Source organism: Stomoxys calcitrans, chromosome 1 (assembly GCF_963082655.1).
Source record: "Stomoxys calcitrans chromosome 1, idStoCalc2.1, whole genome shotgun sequence".
Classification (NCBI taxonomy): domain Eukaryota; kingdom Metazoa; phylum Arthropoda; class Insecta; order Diptera; family Muscidae; genus Stomoxys; species Stomoxys calcitrans.
Window position 1 is genome coordinate 203,229,149 of NC_081552.1, and position 23,273 is coordinate 203,252,421.

General features: G+C 41.4%; 1 long non-coding RNA gene across 1 annotated transcript in view; it reads left to right on the forward strand.

Moving 5' to 3' along the window:
* LOC106086584 (uncharacterized) overlaps positions 1 to 22,324 on the forward strand; it is a 144,148-nt gene extending 121,824 nt beyond the window's left edge. The window contains exon 3 of the long non-coding RNA XR_001221149.2: positions 22,066 to 22,324. This is a non-coding gene — a long non-coding RNA (uncharacterized LOC106086584). The remainder of the gene's footprint in view (positions 1 to 22,065) is intronic.
* The last annotated feature ends 949 nt before the right edge of the window (positions 22,325 to 23,273 follow it).

Here is a 23,273-nt window from a genome sequence, read left to right on the forward strand (position 1 = left end):
TTCCGATTAGACAGTGACCTGTCATGACGGACACAATGACTGAGACATCTGTTCTAGCCAATGGCAGCAAAGCAGTAGACCTCTGCAAGTCTAGATGAGGCCACATAGTTTTGGAATGCTCAGAGCCCCCTCTTTGTGACCATCTATCATTCGTTGCCCTGCTGGCCTTATCCTGAAAACTAAGCTTACATGTCTATTGAGGTATACCCACAGATTCCAGTATCCCTGAAATGTGTAGGGTAGTTCCTAATCTCGCAAGCTCGTCCGCTTTAAAATTTCCTGGAATATCTCTGTGGCCCGGCACCCAGAATAGGTGAATTTTGAAATGTTCAGTCACCTCGTTGAGAGATCTGCGACACTCTAGGGCGGTTTTTGTGTACACAAAAACGTTATATATCATAGCCATTCCACCACTTCCTTAATTGCAAGGATCTCTGCCTGGTACACACTGTAGTGGTCGGGTAACCTCTTCGATATGACCAGTTCTAAATCTTTAGAGTACACCCCAAAGCCCCCGTGGTCGTTTAGTTTGGAACGATCCATATAGAAGTCTAGGAAAAGTGGTACAGTAGTAGGGTGTAATCCACACTGCCTGAAACATCGGATATTGTATCAAGGATAACACAGTGTCCGTAGCCGCCACATGACCAATGAGAAAGCTCCCTTTACCTCACGGCAGTGGTCGCTGCAATTTGGGTAGCCACAATGTCCAGAGGCATAAGATGAAGCATTAAATTCAGTGCATCAGATGGTGTCGTCCTCAGTGCGGCTGTGATGCCCAAGCAAGCCATCCTTTGGATCCGGTTAAATATTGAGCAGTAGATGGAATTTCGAAATGCCGTCCACCAGACCACAACACCATTTAGCATTATAGGTCTGACAATTGCCGTATATACCCAATGCATGACATGCAATCTAAATCCCCAACATTTGCCAATGGCTCTCTTGCAGGTGTATAGGCCAAGAGCGGCGTCCACCAGACCACAACACCATATAGCATTATAGGTCTGACAACTGCTGTATATATCCAATGCATGACACGCGGTCTAAATAGTGGCCCTTTCCAAAATGTTGGATTTGAAGTTCAATTTACTGTCCAGCAAAACACCCAGGTATTTTGCGCTTTCTGTAAATGGAACATTCTCTCCGCCAGGTTCCACTGTAGGCAACCTGTATCTCCTGTTGAAAAGAACTACCTCTGTCTTGCACTTGCTTATACCTAGACTATTTTCGGTAGCCCACTTTGCTGTGGCACGTAGAGGTTCTTGAAGTATATCTCTTAGAGTGCTGGGAATCTTACCTCTTTCCGCACTTGCCACGTCATCAGGATACGCGAACACTTTTACACCTTTTCCTTCCAGACACAATAGTATATTGTTAATGACTACATTCCAAAGCAGAGTAGACAGTACATCTCCTTGAGGTGTTCCTCTGCTTACTCATCTTTTTAGATCCGCAGATCCCAAGCCTGCCATAATGCATCTTTTAGTAAATAAGTTTTAAGTCAACTTTCTTACGGTAGAGTTGATGCTCCAACTCCTTCATGATTGACATCGGTTGTCCTTGCCAATTACGATCAAAATCGGTCTATAACTTGATATAGCTCCCATATTAACTAATGTTCCGATTTGGGATCTTGAGTCGACATTGTTTTCCGATTTAGCTGAAATTTTGCACGTGGAATTTTCTTGCGAATTCCATCATCAGCGATAAGAAAGGTCTCAATCGCTATTTAACCTGATATAGCTCCCATAAAAACCCATATCTCGATTTGTTATCTTGTTGGTTTATCCCAGTATTGGGGCTGTCAATGCCTCGAGGTGGGGTGCCTTCTCACTTATGCTACCAATCAAAATTTGTATGTTGGCATTACCTGGGGATTCTTGCATATAGATAGGAAGCTATCTGAATATTTCGACAAATCAATAGCTTCTAGATATTTCCAAACGAATAACGTTCACAAATCATTTCCAACCGAAATACAAGGCTGCCAAAGACCCCATTGTTCTACTAGCATGAAGTCATTCCCTGCATTCCAACTATGACTTCGATTAGGTACAAGGTACAACATGCATCCGCAGGATACCGCTTGGCTACTTGCTTACATTCATCTTTCTCCATTTTAATGACATTTTAGGCTTAGTCACTTAAATGTGATTTCTCAGATGTTGGGAATGAGAAGCTTCCGGCGCGATGACGAGAGGACAATATTTACTCATTTTATACGTTGTGTATTTTTTGAAACGCCAATACAAATACAAAGGCCATAAATAATAAAAACTATATCTGTATATGAAAAGATGTAGCAGTGTGTTTAGTATGATATATACCAATGTATGTGTACAACGTATAAATAAATACATTTCCCTACCCATGTCCTGTGTATGTGTAGATGTATATGGAAATATTCAAAGAGGACTTGCAAATCGCATTGTAGCGAAAAAAGAAATATATCCATGCATGGTGGTACTTATATGAGAACTACAACAGTTTGAGGGATAATGGAAACACATTTACAGCAACTGGCTTGAGTACAAATGAGTAGGATATATACTTTGAACAAAACCCTACAGTGATGGACAAAACTTTGTCGTCAATGAGGGGTTCTATATTGAAGAACTCTGAAACCGAACTCGATGTAGCCATATCAAGGTTTTGCATGTGAAAACAAGGGTGAGCACATAATTCTTGGGGTGTTGCACAGTAATACCTCGATTTACGTCGTCTCGGCTAATATCGTTTCGATTTACTTCGTTTCAGTAGTTTCAAAGCAAAAATTGTTCAAAGTGCTTTTTAGGATGTACTCCAAGTTTTGGTCAATGTGCGTTTTTTGTGTAAAGTCGAATACGGAAACCGAACTCGGTATAACCATATCAAAGCTTTGCATGTGAAAATTAGGGTGCCACATAGTTCGTGGGGTTTTGTACAGTAATACCTCGATTTACGTCGTCTCGACTAATATTGTTTTGATTTACGTCATCAAAAATGTGTTCCTACTAACTTCGATTTACGTCTTTTCATTAGTTTCGAAGCAAAAATCGTTGGAAGTGCTTTTTTGGTTGTACTCCATGTCTATGTCGGGGAATCCAAGTTTTAGTCGTTTAAAGTCGTTCATTATTTGGTGTGTGAATTTCCAGAATACCAATTTTGTTCAATGTGCCTGTTTGCTTAATAGGTAAGAAGAATTTTAATTCACATGGCTATTTTTTTTAAACTAATCGCCACGTCAATCAAGGTTTTACTGTAGTTGGGCTTGCTAATGTTTTTGTGGAAGTCTGTAATCAGACGCACTGTAGTGTTTATCAACATTTGTCTTAAATTTCTGGATGTCGTAGTGGGTAGGAAAAACATTAGCCGGAAGTTGTGAAATCGACTACGAACGGTTCGGGCGAAATAAGAATTCTCTCCATAATGCATTCGTCCGGTCCGCTGGCTTATTAACTACAAACGGTTTTGAGTTCCTGGAAAGTCTAGTACATCTGACAAACATTCTCACATCAGGAATATGAAGATGAATATCAGAACACACATCATGAAAGTACCGATAGAACATCGCCAGACAAATCACATTACGGCAATGTTTGAGGGAGGCAATAGAGTTGGAAACCCCACAGGCTGCAATCAACGCCAGTTGTTGAAAGTCATATTAGAACACTATATGCAAAATTTCGGATAAAAATCGCGGCTTACAAAGGCTCAAGAAGTCAACTTTTGAGATCGGTTTATATGGGAGCTGTATCAGGTTCGTGGATCGGACTTGGCACAGTTGTTGGAAGTCATAACAGAACACTATGTGCAAAATTTCAGCCAAATCGGACAAAAATTGCGGCATCCAGGGGCTCAAGAAGTCAAATCGGGAGATCGGTTTATATGGGAGCTTTATCAGGTTATAGATCGATTCAGAACGAACTTAGCACAGTTGTTGGTCATAACCTAACACTATGTTTAAAATTTCCGCCAAATCGGACAAAAATTGCGGCATCCAAGGGCTCAAGAAGTCAAATCGGGAGATCGGTTTATATGGGAGCTTTATCAGGTTATAGATCGATTCAGAACGAACTTAGCACAGTTGTTGGTCATAACCTAACACTATGTTTAAAATTTTCGCCAAATCGGATGAAAATTCAGGCCTCCAGGTGCTACAGAAGTTACACCGGGAGATCGGTTTTTTTGGAGCTATATCAGGTTATAGGCTGATTTGGTCCGTAATTTTCACAGTTGTTGGAAATCTTAACAGAACACTACATGCAAAATTGGAAAATGATGCGCCTTGTAAGAGCTCAAGAAGCCAAATCGGATGAAAAATGTGTCATCCAGGGGCTCTAGAAGTCAAATCTGGAGATCGGTTTATGTGGGAGCTGTATCAGGTTCGTGACTAATTTTAACCGTACTCGGCAGAACACTACATACAAAATGTCAGCCAAATCGGAAAAAAATGGCGACTTGCAAGTGCTCTAGAAGTAAAATCGAGAGATCAGTTTATATGAAAGCTATTTCAGATTATACATCGATTCGGACCTTACTTGGCACAGTTCTTGGAAGTCATAACAGAACATTTCATGCAAATTCGCAACCATGCTATGACACCAATAGCTACACTGACCTCGTTCGTACTTCTTTTCAGTAACAACCTAGTCTTCTGACGATCTGGATCCCCCTATAGAATTTTCGCCATCCTACCGACCGTTTCGCTGTTCCACAGTGTTGCTTGAGCATTCTTCGCCCACGCTCTTAACTCGGACTGCGTCGACCCGAAAAGCTTCGGGTTAACTAAGTTTATTGACGGAATTCCTCTGGCCTACGCCGCCATATCATCTGCACTTACGCCATTATAGACCAACACCCTAACGATGCCGATTTTGCCATCCTCAGAGAAGGCCTTCCTACACTGCAAGACGGTTCGTGACCTTACCGTCCTGGTTGTTATTGACAATTTTACTGTCGGTAAAGATGTTCACTCTCGACGTCCTCGCGTTAACACCACATCACTTCACGCATTCCCTGATCGCCCGGATCTCCGCCTGCAGGACCTTATTATGGTCAGGCAGTCTAAAACAGATCTCAGTCCCTGGGTTCTCAATGTAGACCCCCAAGCCCACTTTGTACTCTAGCTTTGATACATCCGTGTAACATGCTCTTAGTGTCAGCGATTTTAGAATGAGCGCAGTAGATCGAGGCGCTTGGAACGCTATTCTACGTTCGGCTAGTGGAACAAATACTCTGTTATAGCCAATGAAAGCAAAGCAAAGCAACATGATCTTCCATATGGCAATACTAGGGTTCCGTCAATCCAAGACTGTGCCGCTGGCAGCAATGCCTCGCACTCGACCTCAAGCGTCGTCTCTGGTATCCGATCGGAAACCTCTTCCCTTCCTTTCAGGTTTCCTATCGTCGCCTCGATTATACCGCGATGGTAAGAGCTGCTTCCATCCTCAATCCATTCTCCCATCGCCTTAAGTCTCATAGCCGCAGTGGCTGCCTCACGCTTAATCTGTATGTCAATGGGTCGGATATCTAGAATAGTCTCCAGTGCCCTAGTGGGCGTGGTCCTCATCGCTCCGCCAATGCCAAGACAACATGTTCTCTGAACCTGTTGTATGGTCTACCGTCCGGTAGACGGACGGACGGACGACATGGCAAGTTCGACTCAAAATATCAAGACGATCGAGAATATATATACTTTTTGGGGTTCTTGTTCAAAATTTCGAGGTGTTACAAATGGAATGACTAAATTAGTATAACCCCAACCTATGGTGGTGGGTATAAAAATTGCCTACTTTCGACAATTTTTTTCCTTTCATTCGTACACTTAACGCTAATTCAAGTTTCATTCGATAACCTTTTTCCTAACTCGAGCTAGAATTTTTCTAAGACAGTTCTAATCTTGGGTAATTTTCTACCCATATTCCTCCACTAGTTCAACAAATAGCCGAAATCACGATAACGTTCGAAAGAGTAAGGCTATCAGGATGAAATTTTTCATATATACAACTTATTCATGATGGACCCTGGACCCTTAATTTATAATACTAAACGATATTAAAATACTTTAAAATGGTTTCGTACTACCTTTCTCAGTACGTACTTTCAAACTGTTCGAAAACTGAGCTAATTCAAAAAACCGGTGCAAGTTTTTTATACTTTTAAACCCCACACCACAACTGTCGTACAAGGAAGAGGATAAAATCCATTAACAAGCATCCCGTCGACTCAGAATCTTTTTGATACCCTGCACCATAGGATGGGGGTATACTAATTTCGTCATTCTCTTTGTAACACCTTGAAATATTCGTCTAAGACCCCATAAAGTATATAAATTCTTGATCGTCATGACATTTTATGTCCGTCCGTCCGTCTGTCTGTCGAAAGCACGCTAATTTTCGTAGAAGTTAAGCTAGCCGCTTGAAATTTTGCACATGGACCATATCGGCCCATGTTTTGATATAGCTGCCATATAAACCGATCTTGGATTTTGACTTCTTGAGCCTCCAGAGGGCACAATTCTTATCCGGTTTGGCTGAAATTTTGCACGAGGTGTTTTTATATGATTTCCAACAACATTGCTGAGTGTGATTGAATACGGTCCATAACCTGATATAGCTGCCATAGAAAACGATCTGGGATCTTGACTTCGTGAGCCACTAGAGGGCGCAATTCTCATCCGATTTGGCTTAAATTTTGCATGAAGTGGTTTGCTACGATTTCCAACAACTATGCTGAGTATGATTGAAATCGGTCCATAACCTGACATAGCTGTCATATAAACCGATCTTGGATCTTGATTTCTTGAGCCTCTAGAGGGCGCAATTCCTATCCAATTCCTATCCAAAATTCGGCATGACATGTTTTGTTATGACTTCCAACAACTTTGCTAAGTATGGTTCAAATCGGTCCATAACCTGATATAACTGCCATATAGACCGATCTGGGAATTTGACTTCTTAAACCACTAGAGGGCGTAATTCCTATCCGATTTGGCTGAAATTCGGCATGACGTGTTTTGTTATGACTTCCAACAACTGTGCCAAGTATGGTTCAAATCGGTCCATAACCTGATATAACCGCCATATAAACCGATCTGGGAACTTGACTTCTTGTACCACTAGGGGGCGTTCCTCTATCTATCCGATTTGTCTGAAATTCGGCATGACGTGTTTTGTTATGACTTCCAACAACTATGCCAATTATGGTTCAAATCGGGCCATAAACTGATGTAACTGCCATATAAACCGATCTGGGAACTTGACTTCTTAAACCACTGGAGGGCGCAATTCTTATCTGATTTCACTGAAATTTTGCATGACGTATTTTATTATGACTTCCAACAAATGTATTAAATATGGTTCAAATCGGTCCATAACCTGATGTAGCTGCCACATAAACCCATCTGGGATCTTGGCTTTTTGAGCCTCTAGAGGGCGCAAGTACTATCGTATTTAGTTGAAATTTGGCATGACTTGTTTCGTTATGACTTCCAACAACTGTACTAAAAATAATTCAAATCGGTCCATAACCTGATATAGCTGCCATATAAACTGATTTGGGATCATGACTTTTTGAGCCTCTACAGGGCGTAATTATTTTCCGATTTTGCTGAAATTTTGTACAGCGGCTTCTCCAAAGACCTTCAAAATACGCGTTAAATATGGTCTATAGCTTGATACAGCTCCCATATAAACCGATCTCCCTTTTTTACTCTTGAGCCCCTTAAAGGCCCAATTCTTATTCGAATTGGCTGAAATTTTTCACAATGACTATGGTTTCCAATATTCATTTCAATTATGGTCTGAATCGGACCATAAGTTGGTATAACTCCAATAGCATAGCAAGTTTTTTCTTCTATCGCTTGCTCGCCTAAATAGAGATACCGGGAAAAGAACTCGACAAATGCGATCCATGGTGGAGGATATATAATGTTGACCGTCACTGCGCCTCAAATGGGTCATCCGCTTGGTCAAATTTTGCCTCTACTCTCTCCAACATGTCGGCTGGTATCTCACGAATAAATGCTTCAATGTTGTCTTCTAATGCATAGATATGAGCTTTAACCATGCCTTATGTATGGTCCGTTTTCCAGATTTAAGGCCCAGAAGCAAAAAAAGTCGCATTTATCATCCAATTTCGCTGAATTTTGGTTCAATGAGCCTAGGATATTGAATTGTGTTACCCCTCGACGTCTCTGTTATATTTTAAACCGACATTCCCGAAATAGTTAATCCAATTTTGAACTCCACTGTAGCCATAGGCCCACGAACACATACGTAAACCAATAGTACATTGTATGCCATATTCATACTCATATTGTTCGCATATTCCGATACGGGACATGGACCAATCCAGGGGTATGAGGGTGTTTACATTGTGCAAAAAGTGCTTCCACTTTTTTTTACTTTTCAAAATCATACTCGTCCTATGGGCACGGTACATTATGTATTCAAACAAGAGTCATAAGTATAATGGCAACTTGAAACGAAATGAGGGGAGCAGCAAACAAAAAAAAAAAATGAAAAAAAGAAAGAAATTCACAACAAAAGCAGAAAAGCAGAGTGTTGGCCATGAGGGAATATGCTGAACAGGCAGAAAGCGCGTGTGGCTGCAGTGAAAGCCATGGACAAGGAGAACGAGTGGTAGGAGGAGGAGGAGGCAGTGGAGTTGTGTAGGACGAGTGTTAATATTAAAGAGGTGGTGGTACGATGATGTTGGTCTTTAGCTGCAAACGCTTGGCGTCAATGGACCAAAATAATGCGATGGGGTAGTTTGATTGTGAATCAAACGAAATACTGCTGCTGCTACTGTTGTTGCTGTTGCCTGTGATGATGCTGATGATAATGATCAAGGCGAAGACGATGTTGTTAACGGCAAGGACGAGAGCGTTGGCAATGGCGCGTTGGTGCCACCGAGAGTGATGTACGTACTCCTGCCATTGTGCCGGCAACGTTTTTTTCCTTCTTTCCTCCGAGTGAAGGTGGTTTTGTTTTTTATTCCTCCCCTCATTGCCATTAAAGGTGGTGGGGTGGGAGTTTGATGGCGGTCTGAATGCTAATGGGACACCAAGGCACTGTTTGAGTATTTGATGATTGTTTCATGGTGAACTGTGGAAGGTGGCCAGCCAGTCACTCAGCCGTCTCTATGTGTGGGGTGGTGTGCTTGCATTTATTGCTAGTTAAAGGCAAACAAGGCAGAGGACCCAGTAAGCAAAAAAAAAAAAAAAAAAAACAAACGACACAACAGAAAAAAAATCCCTTGGTAACAAGCTGCCATTATGATTTTTTAACAACCATTTCAGCTATACATTTGTTTCTTTCTCTTCCTCTGTTGCACTTGAACATATTGTGAATTTTCATAATAAGCAGTTTTTTACTAAGTACCCTATGATCCTTATGCAAGTGTGTGACAGCCATTGGCTATATGTAGCCGCTATAGCATATACGTATAGCACATATACACCACCATAAGATGTCAATAATTTTTGGACAAGAAATCTGTTTAGAGCATATATATTTCTATATTTAGGTCATTTTAATTGACCAAAAAATTTTGTCTTTAGAGAAACGTTCGACGTTCTGAATCCATCTAGCCATGTCCGTGCGTCTATCGAAATCACGATAGCGGTCGAACGCGTAAAGCTAGCCGCCTGAAATTTTATCATGATACTTAGTATTTATGTAGAACAGGAGGATAAATTGTGTGTCCCATGGCATAAATATCAGGGATAAAGTGGCACAAGGCGCGCCACAGGGGGGCCTTTTATTGCCACTTCTATGGGTGACCACCATAAATGACCTATTACGGATGCTGACTGAGGAGGGATACTTCTAAGGGGTAAGGATCCGAACCAGCTATGCAGAAGGGCCAAACCGGTCTTGCATATGGCATATGTTTGTGCTAGACCCAGAGGTCTCCATGTTAACCCAGAGAAGACTGAAATATGCCTGTTCACGAGAAAGCCGAAGCTGGGCCAATTTAATGCACCACGTTTCCTTAATAACACGATTTTGATATCTTACAAGGTCAAATACTAAGGTGTGATCTTGGACAGGAAACTGAATTGGAAGTTTCACATTCAGGAGCGTACTGAGAAGGCTCACAGATGTTGGGCACTATGTAGACGGGCCGTAGGCTCGAAATGGGGCCTGAATCCGAGGATAGTTCACTGGCTCTATAGGAGCTCTTACTTACCCCTCATTAGTTTGGTGCACTGCTATGGAGAAAAAGTGCAACATAAGGACCATACAACAGGTTCAGAGAACTTGTTGTCTTGGCATAGGCGGAGGTGGTGTGGTGCAAACGCGAGGACGTCGAGTGTGAACATCTTTACGAACATTAAACAGGCCATAAGGGCCATAACAACCAGGACGGTAAGATCACGAACAGTGTTGGATCTTACCGCATCGTTTGGTTGCCGGGCCACAGCCGAGCAAGTTTGAAAGAAATAGCAGACGATGTGGCGAAGGTCAGATAACTGCCGTCAGAAAACTTTACCCAGTCGAAGCGAAGCGTGGGCGACGAACGCGCATGTAACACTGTGGCCCAGCGAAACGTTCGATAGGACGACGAAAATCCTATGGCGATATCCAGATCGTGAGAAGACGAAGGATCTTACTGAAGGAAAGTAAGAAAAAGTTCTGTATGCCTTTAGGTATCATAACGGGGCACATAGGACTACGAGCTCACTAATGTAAAATCGGTGCGGCAAGTGATAGCATGTGTAGGGCATGCGGGGAAGATGATGAGACGTTGGAGCATTTCCTTTGTCATTGCCCGGCTTTCGCGTCCAACAGATACCGGCACTTAGATGGAGACGCAATAAAAGACATGAATCAGTTTAGGGGAGTGGTATTGAAAACAATTAAGGATTTTGTAAGTAGCACGGAATTCCAAATTTAAAATCGGATAATAAATGTGGCTTTTATGGGCCAAAGGCCCTAAATAGGCCAATCGGTCTATATGGGGGCTATATCAAGATATAGTCCGCTATAGCCCATCTTCGAACTTAAACTGCTTATGGACAAAAATAGAATCTGTGCACAGTTTCAGCTCAATATCTCTATTTTTAAAGGCTGTAGCGTTTGACCCGATTTGACTTCTTGAGCCTCTGCGCATGGTGTTCTTATATGACTGCCAACAACTGTGCCAAGTATGGTTCCAATTGGTCAAGAACATAATGTAGCTCCCATATAACCCGATCGCTCGATTTGACTCCATGAGCTCTTAAACGCCGCAATTTTTGTCCGATTTGTCCGACATTTTGCATGTAGTGCTCTGCTATGACTTCCAATAGCTGTGCCAAGTACAGTCCAAATCGGTCTATAACCTGATATAGCTCCCAGAAGCCGCAATTTTTGTCCGATTTGGCTGAAATTTTGCATGCGATGCTCCGTTACGACGATGTTCTGTTTAGAGAAAATTTCATGGGAATTTTGTGTTTAGAAAAAAATTTCAATGGAATTTTCTTTTTTAGAGGAAATTGTGGGAAAATTTTGTCTTAAGAGAAAATTTTATGGAATCTTGGTTTTAAGAGAATATGCTATTTAAGTATTCTCTTGACAGAAAATTTTTAATTTTGCCTTAAGAGATATTTTGTAAAAATTATGTCTTTAAATTCGCAGAGATTTTGTCTTAAGAGAAAAATGCGTAAAAATTTTTACACGCCTAGATGTATAGGGTACCGTAGCGCAGAGGTTAGCATGTCCGCCTATGATGCTGAACGCCTGGGTTCGAATCCTATCGAGACCATCAGAAAAAATTTTCAGCGGTGGTTTTCTTCTAATGTTGGCAACATATGTGAGGTATAGTACGATGTCAAAACTTCTCTCCAAAGAGGTGTCGCACTGCGGCATGCCGTTCGGACTCGGCTATAAAAAGGAGGCCCCTTATCTTTGAGCTTAAACTTGACTCTGACTGCACTCATTAATATGTGAGAAGTTTGCCCCAGTTCCTTGGTGGAATGTTAAAGGGCAAAATTTGTTGTTTGTTTGTTCATGTATATTCATCTCTGGAGGAGCACCATTTGACGCCCATTTAAGTGCCCATGTGTTTGCCAACCAGTAGTTCTGCCGGTCTATGCAAATATGACCGAATGTGGGTTCTTTAATTCGTCCCCTGTCGTCACCATTCCGTTTTGTTCACGTACGATCTCCTTGAGAGACGTCCCATCGAAGAAGAACCGTACCTTCAGTTGAATAGCCTGTCCCCCTGTAGGCACTTACAAGAACATTGATAATGTTTAGCCTTCTCCTCCTCAACAAGTGAACAACCACAGAAGTGGAATTTACAAATGCGCCGCCATATAGCCTTTCGCAAAGTGCTCGTCCATGACTCCTTTCATGGTGCCAGGAACACCTTCGTGCCCTCTCTTCTGTATACAGAAGTTAAACAAATGACACATATGTATGCGCAAGTCTGGCGACAGGTTCGCTCGCCATGGACGAGCCTTTCCTGGCATAGTCGTCGTCATTTTCAGGGAAAGCCAAGCCAGTGCTACGTCATGAACCTGCAGTTTATTCAGGGTTTTGTAACATTTCGCCAGCTTTTCGATCTTGCTCTCATCGAAGCCAAGGCGTAAGCGGTAACTCCTTTTCGGCTTTCCTAATGACACAGATATCCGTCTAAAAATCGTGCACTCGTCCGAAGTCCCATCAACACACCGATATCGAGTACAGGCAACAGTGAAGACGGAGTTCCCATCGTCCTCAAACATAGTATCCGTCTCGTATTACTCTCTCCACGGAAAGCGAATGTCTAGTCTAGTCTAGTCTAAGGCACCCTTCCTCGTTCTCCTTTAACATGCTAAGTTCTCTCAGCTTAAGCAGAAACTCGGCAGCATCCTTCCAAATAAAGACTGCAGTATGTTGCATATGTAGGGTCGTTTCCAGTCCTGCCTTCGGTCTGGACCTTAGAACTTCCATGACTCCTACGCAGGCCAGTCTTTACACCTTCTGAAACTGCCTGTTGCGAGTCCTTTTCTCCATAATGTATCAACATACCAATCCCCCATATGTCAGAGCTGGTCTCACTATGACCGTGAACATCCTGTAAATAATCGTCGAGGTAGGTTAAATTAGGTTAGGGAAAAGTGGCAATCCTTTTCACTTTCACTTAGACTATTTTAACTTCTTTGTGATACCACAGCAGCGACAGACCTCTGGTGGGAATTGATTCGACGATCCCGGTACTGGCGCATTGCTTTTTTTGGCTTCTTTCCTCAGTTTCGAATCGATGAATTGGCCTAAATGTTTCGCCTTCTTCAACGACTGTAGGCTAATGCCACCCAAAGAGGGTTGTCTAAAATCCCATTTTGATATTCATCCCAGTGAAGGACCAGGTGGGCACAATTCTCTCCAGGATCAACTTTTTTAATAAGTGGCCATATTCGACCTAGTAAGGAGTTTTTTTTTGGCTAATATCTTCCATGACTGGATAGAGCAGGGCCATCTTTGTCCATATGGCCGCGGGGGACACTTTTTCAAAAAAAATTACCTTTGCCTATAGGAAATTAGTTCAAAATCTCACATGTAGGGGCTTTGTTGGTTTTTGTCTTGGCTAGTTATATTCGAATTTAAATTCATTGTTCCGTTCTCCCTCTAAAGAGAGCTTGGCGTGCTGGGATTCTTAGAGAGCACTTTGCTTTACTTAGATGCCTTACCCATGGACTCCTCTTTGTTCGCCTCGTCTCCTTATGGAACCTGACGATATTCGTTTCAGACGATTTATCATTTAACAGGGCGAGACGCCTCTATTAAAGTGCCTCCTGATTTCCTTTCCGAGAATCTTTAACTCCGATTTCCACCACGATTGTTTCGTCTTACGCGCGGTACCCGTTCTGGGCATGCAATTCGAAATGCTCTCGTTCGAGCACTCCGTGAAAAGAGCCACTGCGGACTTGAGTTCCTATAAGTGCGACATAGGACGCCGAGGAACCTAACATCTGCATATGTTCTCCGAAAACATCTCAGTTAGTCCTTCTACGATTTGGAGGTCGGGTCCGATTGTAGAGATCCATAAAGAAGCACTGGATGCAGACGTTCCAGTTTGAGACTTTGACAGAGTTAGCACTCTTCACAAGCTCTATACCGATAAACTGTTCCACAGTGGCAAAGAATAGAAAAAGAAAAACAAGTAAGAGCGTGCTAAGTTCGGCCTTGCCGAATCTTATATACCCTCCACCATGGGTCCTATATGTCGAGTATTTTGCGCGGTATCTCTTAGGCATCAAAGAATAACGAATAAGAACTGTTATGCTATTGGAGCTATATCAATTTAAAGTCCGATTCGGACCATAAATGAATTGACTGTCGAAGACCGTAATAGAAGTCATTGGACAATATTTCAGTCCATTCGGATAAGAATTGTGCCTTGAAGAGGCTCAAGAAGCAAAATCGGGAGATCGGTTTATATGGGAGCTGTATCAAGCTATAGATCGATTCAGATCATATTGGACACGTATGTTGAAGGTCATGGGAGAAGCCGTTGTTCAAAATTTCTGCCAAATTGGATGAGAATTGCGCCCTCTAGTGGTTCAAGAAGTCAAAGTTCAAGATAGGTTTATATGGCAGTTATATCAGGTTCTGAACCGATTTGAACCATACTTAGCATAGTTGCTGAAAGTCATACCAAAATACTTAATTCAAAATTTTAGCCAAATCGGATGAGAATTGCGCCCTCTAGTGGTTCAAAAAGTCAAGATCCAAGATCGGTTTCTATGGCAGTTATATTAGGTTATAGACCGATTTGAACCATACCTAGCATAGTTGCTGAAAGTCATACCAGAACACTTAATCCAAAATTTTAGCCAAATTGAATGAGAACTGCTCCCTCTAGTGGTTCAAAAAGTCAAGATCTAAGATCAGTTTCTATGGCAGTTATATCAAGTTATAGACCGATTTTCACCATACTTAGCACAGTTATTGGAAGCCATAATAAAACACTTCATGCTATATTTAAGTCAAATCGGATGAAAACTGCGCCCTCTAGTGGCTCAAAAAATCAGGAAGTGAAGATCCCAGATCGGTTTATATGGCAGCTACAATATAACAGGTTATGAACCGATTTTGACCATACTTAGTGTAGTTGTTTAAAGTCATAACAAAACACCTTGTGTAAAGTCTCAGCCAATTCGGATGAGAATTGCGCCCTCTAGCGGCTCATGAAGTCCAGTTCCAAGATCGGTTTATATGGCAGTTATATCAGGTTATGAACCGATTTGAACCAAACTTAGCGTATTTGTTTCAAATCATATGGCAGCTATATCAGGTTATGGAATGATTTGAACCATACCTAGCACAGTTGTTGGAAATCATAACAAAACACTTCATGCAAAATTTCAGCCTAATCGGATGAGAAATGCGCCCTCTAGTGGCTCAAGAAGTCAAGATCCAAAATCGGTTTATATGGCAGTCATATCTGGTTATAGACCGGTTTGCACCGTACTTAGCATGGTTTTGCAAGTTATAACAAAACACCCCACGCAAAATGTCTGCTTTACCGGATAAGAATTGCGCCCTCTAGTGACTGAAGAAGTCAGGACCCTATATCAAAACTTGGACCGATATGGCCCATTTACAATCCCATCTGACCTTAACTAATAAGAAATATTTGTGCAAAATTTCAAGCACCTAGCTTAACTACTTCGAAAGTTAGCGTGCTTTCGACAGACGGACGGACAGACAGACGGACATGGCTAGATCGACTTGAAATGGGATAACGTTCAAGAATAGGGTCTTAGACGAATATTTCGAGGTGTTACAAACGGAATGACTGGATTAGTATACCCCCATCCTATGGTGAAGAGTATAACTAGTAAAAAATATGCCATTTGAGAACGCATAAATGCCCTAGGTAGTCCGGGCACCCCTTGGCAGCCAAAAAAATAGGTCATCTCGGCATTTCGAAAAATTTTTCGGCATATTTTTTACTGTTCTTTTTTCGATTCCATTCCATTGTGTGTTTCCTGATCTGATTGTAGAACTTTAGGATGTTACCTCTGTTGTAGATAACCAAGTTCGTGAAAAGAATGTAGCTAATAAGGGACTCGCCTCTATTAGTTTGTATCTGAGCTGCCAAGGCCCCGACCATGTCGAGCGGGTTTATTTTCATTACGCTATGGTCGTAAAGGTGTGCTTGGTCTAGGTCACAGGACGATTTTTCTCGAAATTCAATCCCTAAAAATCCATGTTTAACTCTCTCGAATTATTAATTTTTTCCCTGCATTATGGGTATTTGCTTTATTTTAAGTCCTGCCCTTAAGCTTCAGCGTAATGCAATAAATTTCATTTTATTAAAATCCTTGTTATCCTGCGTATGAGTTGGTGGATATTGGCTGTTGCTTCTGCTTGTTGCTACTTCAGCTCATCATTATGGCAATGCGAAAAAATTGGAAATCTTTGGAGTATCCTCGGGCTTCATTAATTTGCATCAACAGCAACAGTATCGGCAACAGCATTATTAAAAACGTCTTCATGCTGCTTCAATGGGAATCAACTACATTTCGTCCTTTATGCAATGGGTTTTTCATTATTTGACTTAATTATGCCTGGGTTTAGAACCGAACTGAACTGAACTTTGTTAGATTGAAATTTCACATAAAATACTGCCAAAGATAAAGGCTGTCATTGTATTATACGATGATTGGGATGGGGGAGGCGGAAGCTTAATAATAGAATTATTGGATTTTATTTATGCATTGATTGCAATTGAATTTAAAACGAGACTAATAAGTTTTTGTAAAGTTGTTTTGCTTCATTTGTTTTATGAGGAAGAGATTTATGCTGAATATAGAAAAGGTTTCATTGAGTTAATTTTTATAATGAAATATGTAGCGTGGTGCAGAGTGTTCAAATCTTTGCAGGAACATTAAACATGTCACGAGTAACAACAAGGCAGTTGGAAGCGATGGATTGCCAACTAAACTATTTTCGACCGGAGACTACACGCTGATGAGCAGTATGTATCACTAGTTGAATAAAAACGAGATAGTAGGAAGCTGCCGTGTCGTATGTCCACCAATGATTCTGAACGCCTGGGTTCGAATCCTGGTATGAACATCAGAAAAAAATTTTTAGCGGTGATTATCACCTCCTAATGCTGGCGACACTTGTAAGGTACTTTGCCATGTAGAAACTTCTTCCCAAAGAGGTGTCGCTCTGTGGTACACCGTTCGGGCTCGGCTCTAAAAAGCCGAAAAAATTGAATCGGACAGCACTCAGTGATATGTTTGTCCATGAGCAAAATTTGCAGTAGAAGCCGAAGGGGTACCAAGTGAACTATGTAGAAGGCGGCACACTTCTGGGGCGTATGCATAACCGTTCATTCAATAATTTGCAAGCGTTTTTCGCTTGGTTAAATTATAGACCAAACTGAAGATGTTTGATAGTGAAACAAAGCACGAAACGCACGTTAACTGTTTAAACCAGTGTTGCCAAAAAGATAATAGCTAAAAAATCACCCTTTTTACATAAACTTGATCGTCGAAAAAAAATAAGACCATCTAGCCATGTCCGTCCGTCTGTCTGTTGAAACCACGCTACATACTTTAAAAATAGAGATATTGAGTTGAAACTTTGCACAGATTCTATTTTTGTTCCTAGGCAGGTTAAGGTTCGAAGATGGGATATATCGGGCTATATCTCGATATATCCCCCCTATAGACCGTTCTGCCGATTTAAGGCCTTAGATCCATTAAGGCCACATTTATTATCCGATTTCTTTGAAATTTGGAATAGTGAGTTCTGGTAGGGCTTCCACCATTCTTGTTCAATACGGACCTGATCGGTCCAGGTTTACTTAAAGCTGCCATATAGACCGATCTCTCGATTTAAGGTTTTTGAGCCCATAAAAGTTGCATTTATTGTCCGATTTCCCTGAAATTTGGTATAGCGAGTTGTGTTGGGCTCCTCGACATACGGCCTAGATTGGTCCAGATTTGCATATATCTGCCATATAGATCGATCTCTCGATTTAAGCTCTTTGGGCTCATAAAAAGCGCATTTATTGTCCAATTTCGCTGATATGTGCTATAGCGAGTTATGTTAGTCTCCCCGACATCCCTGTTCAATACAGCCTAGATCGGTCCAGATTTGGATATAGCTGTCATATGTGCTGATCTCTAGATTTAAGGTTTAAGGCCCATTAAAGGTGAATTTATTAACAGAATTCGCTTAAATTAGACAAAGCATGTTGCATTAGGTCCTTCGATATTCGTACCGAGCATGGTTAAATTCGGTCTATGTCGACATATCTGCCATATAAACCCATCTCAAATTTAAAGTCTTAAAGTCTTGGATGTTCGCACTCTAATAAACAAATACGTCTCGGTTGTTTGCCACACTGCCATTGGTCATTTAGCCTATTTGCAGTGGTCTTACAAAGACGGCCTCCTCGCAGATTCTTAGACCCAAAATTAACTGCCATAGTCGCATTCTTCTTCCGAATAACTTTCATTAGACTACCATACTGCTATGATCGGTCAATAGGTCTTTCATGTGCGGCTCGGGGTTTGGACCACAGATACTTGGACTCAAAATTTACTACTCGATTAGTGTTATACTTCGAAAATCTTTATTTGAGTCCTATATTGTTAAGATCGGCCAATACGTTTGTTAGGGGGGTTGTCCGCGGTGGGTGTTATGGGGGTAGGGTATGGCCCCAGACACTTGGTCCCGAAACTGAATATAGGTTTCGTGCTTTACATCTTTAGTTTGAGCCCCATATTTATACATATTTATACAGTCGCTTAATGTGTCCAGTTTTGGGGGTATTTTGGGGTTGAGGCGGCCCCTGGGTACCGGAGCCCAATTTTCATTACCATAGACGTATTTCACTATCAAATACCTTTCATCGATACAATATGTCCCGATAGGTCCACTTTTATTTTTGTGTGGTGCTTTTAGATTAAGGGGAAGATTACGCCCCCTTCCCATGGCAACAATTTGTATAGCCTTATTCCTTCTTATTCTTTCCAAAGCATACTCGTAATCTACTACCGAATAACTTTCATTGGAGTCTCATATTATCATGATCGTCCAATATTCCTGATTGAGGAGGTTTTGAGGTCTGGGCGGCCTTTTGTGTATTTCCTTATCCCATATTCATACTCTACTCCTGAATACCTTTCTTTTGAATCCTGTATCGCCCCGATTAGTCCACTTTTATTTTTGGGTGGTGATTTTGGGGATTTTCGCCGTTCTACCGACCGTTTCGCTGTTCGTCGCATTCGTCGCCCACTCCCTTAAGTCGGACTGCGTTGATCCGAAAGGCTTCGGGTTAACCAAGTTAATTGACGGCAGTCCTCTGGCCTTCACCGCCAAATCGTCTGCCCTTTCATTTCCCTTATTCCGTTATGGCTTGGCACCCACAAGATGCGGATTTTGCCATTCTCAAAGAAGGCGTTAATTTCCTTCTTGCACTGCCAGACTGTTCGTGACTTTACCGTCCTGGTTGTTATTGCCCTTATAGCAATTTTACTGTCGGTAAAGATGTTCACACTCGACGTCCTCGCGTTAGCACCACAACACTCACGCATTCCGTGATCGCCCGGATCTCCGCCTGCAGGTCCGTATTATAGTCCGGCAGTCTAAAATAGCTTTCAGTCCCTGGGTTCTCAATGTAGACCCCCAGGCCCACTCTGTCCTCTAGCTTTGATCCATCCGTGTAACATGATCTTCCAGATGGCAATGCTAGGGTTCCGTCAATTCAAGACTGTGCCGCTGACAGCAGTGCCTCGCACTCGACTTCAAGGTTCATCTCAGGTATCCGATTGGAAACCTCTTCCCTTCCTTTCAGGTTTCCTTAAGTCGCCTCGATTATACCGCAATGGTATGAGCTGCTCCCATCCTCAATCCATTCTCCCATCGCCTTAAGTCTCATAGCCGCAGTGGCTGACTCACACTTAATCTGTATGTCAATGGGTCAGATATCTAGAAAAGTCTTCAGTGTCCTAGTGGCCGAGGATCACGGCTCGCTCCGCCTATGCCAAGACAACATGTTCTTTGAAACTGTTGTATGGTCCTTATGTTGCACTCTTTCTCCATAGCAGTCCACCAAACTTCTGAGGCTTAAGTAAGTTGGTCTAATAACGCTCCTGTAGAGCCAGTAGATTATCCTCAGATTTAGGCCCCATTTCGAGCCTACCCGTCTACAAAGTGCACAACATCCCCCCCGACACATAGTATGATTTTTTTTGCCAAGTTTGTACTCTACTCTTAAATAGATTTCATTTGATACCGATATTGTCTCAATCGGTAAACATGTCCGCTCGGGTGGGTTTTGGGATGGGGCGTCCCCCCAAGTTATTTGACTTAAAAATTTTATAGCAATTTCGTGTTTTTGGGGTATCATAAGGTGGCAATTTTTCTTAAATGTGTTCAATCATATCCGAGATCTGGTGTTTATGAAAATTAGGGTAAGGGGGAGGGTCCGCCCCCTTCGGATATCATAGAATATAGTACCCTATAATCAACGGGGGCTCAAACTGTACAAAAATATCATGAAAATCGGTTTTTGAGAAAGAGCAAAAATTTCATTTTTATACCCTACACCACAGGTACAGGGTATTATAACTTAGTGCATTTGTTTGTAACACCCAGAAGGAAGAGAGATAGACCGATCGACTCTGAATCACTTTCTGATTCGATGTCCGTCTGTCCATGTTAATTTGTGTACAAAGTACAGGTCTTAATTTTCATGCGATCGTCTTAAAATTTGGTACAGGCATGTTTATCGGCATAAAGACGAAGCCTATTGAAATTAAAAAAAGTCGGTTCAGATTTGGATATAGCTTCCTTATATATGTTCGTCCGATTTGCAGTAATAATGCAATAAAATGGTCATTTGTTAACCGATTCATTCGAAATTTAGCAGGAGGGATTTTCTGTTGACTCTCGACATTACTGGTGAATTTCATGGAAATCGGTTCAGATTTAGATATAGCTCTCACATACATATATATAGATAGCCCGATTTTAACTTCTAGAGTCACAGCCAGAGCATTTATTGACCAACCTTCCCAAAATTTTGCACAATGCTTTCCTCGACGACTACCACAATATCTGAGAGGTTTGCTCGAAATCGGTTTAGATATAGCTTCCATATCCGATCGTCCGATTTTGAGAAATATATCAATAAAGTGATCATTTGTTAACCGATTCTCTCGAAATTTGCCATGAGGAATTTTCTTATGACTATCGACATTACTGGTGAGTTTCAAAGAAATCGGTTCAGATTTAGATATAACTGCCATATATGTATGTCGCCCGATTTTCACTTCTAGAGCCACTGCAAGCGCATTTATTGCACAATCTTGCCAAAACCTTGTAGAACGCTTTCCTCGATAACTACCATAATAACTGAGAAATTTGCTCCAAATCGGTTCAGGTTTAGTTTGTTCGAAATCGGTTTATATGTAGATATATCTCCTATGTATATCTTCGTCCGATTTTGAGAAATATTGCAATAAGTTGCTCAATTGTTTTGGCGATTCTCTCGCAAATTTGCAGGAGGGATTTTCTTATGACTACCGACATTACTGCTGAATTTCATAGAAATCAACCCAGATTTGTATATAGCTGTCATATATGTATATCGCTTAATGTTCGCTCCAGATATAGATATAGCTCTCACATATATATATCGCCCGCTTTTAACTTCTAGAGTCACAGGAAACGCATTTATTGACCAATCTTGCCAAAATTTTGCACAATGCTTTCTTGGTATCCAAAGTTCGGCCTGGTTAAACTCAAAGCATTTTTACTGGTTAATTTCAACGCCACATCCATTATAGCTTTAATAATGCCTCAAACTTTTGTTTCATCTTCTAGAAAACTTCAAACTGATGACAGATGAATTTGAAATGATTTTACAAATGGCCAAAGTAATAATTCATTTTGCGTTGTGGTGACTTTGCCGCCACTTCGTGACATCATTAGTTTAATTAATTTTATGAAATTCGCCCCATTCCACCAAATCGCAAACTTTCTCATTCTATTTCCGATTTCAAGAAAAAACTCCCTTCTAAAGACTATGCTCTAAAATAGTAATTATTTTCTTATTCTGTGTTTGTTGTTTTTGCAGTTATGCCACCGGCACAAATTGAGCGGAAAAATACCATAATACCTTCGGTTGGGCGCTTGTAACATAACGACTATGCCAGGCTGCCTGCCTTCTCTCTGGCAGCCTCTCCAATTTCACCATGGCATCCGGAAATTTTGTGCACGTAAATGGCCAATACGCGGCGGCATAAACGACAATGATTGCTGCAAAAGGATACCATGTTGCTGGGCAAGGACTCACTCGTTAGTTTGGCGTTAGGAGTAGAATGGCGGGAATATTTGTGAAAGGTAATTTTCATTTCAATTTAACATGGCCATTTGTATGAGATTTATTATCGAGATTTTCATTTACTAATTTGGGCATTCGCAGCATTTAAATGTAAAATCAAAGGATTATTGGTGATGGGGGGGTAATTGATTGCACTGTTACTACATCAAAGTACACTACAATGTTGAAATGCTGAAAATTCATCAAATATTAATCTATCTATTATATAACAACTATAAGAACATTAGCAGGGCCTGCCCGAACTTTGGATATCCAACACCTCGTATATATGTATGTATATATTAAACAGCTTTTGTCATAATAGGCGGAACCAGTAAGAGCGTGCTAAGTTCGGCCGGGCCGAATCTTAAATACCCTCCACCATGGATAGCATTTGTCGAGTTCTTTGCGCGGTATCTCTTTTTAGGCAAACAAAGAATAATGAATAAGAACTGTTATGCTATTGGAGCTATATCAAGTTATAGTCCGATTCGCACCATAAATGAATGCGAAACATTCAAAAAGTCATTGGATAATATTTCAGTCCATTCGGATAAGAATTGCACCCTGCAGGGGCTCAAGAAGCAAAATCGGAAGTTCGGTTTATATGGGAGCTGTATCAAGATATAGATCGATTCAGACCATATTAGACACGTATGTTGAAGGTCATGAGAGAAGCCGTTGTACAACATTTTCTACCAAATCGGATGAGAATTGGGCCCTCTAGAGACTCAAGAAGTCAAGATCCCGGCTAGGTTTATATGGCAGCTATATCAGGTTGTGTACCGATTTACGCCATACTTACCACAGTTATTGGCAGTCATAACAAAACACCTCGTGCTAAATTTCAGCCAAATCGGATGAGCCTCTAGACTCAAGAAGTCAAGACCCAAGATCGGTTTATACGGCAGCTATATCAAAACATGAACCGATTTGAAGCGTTCTTAGCGCAATTGTTAGGA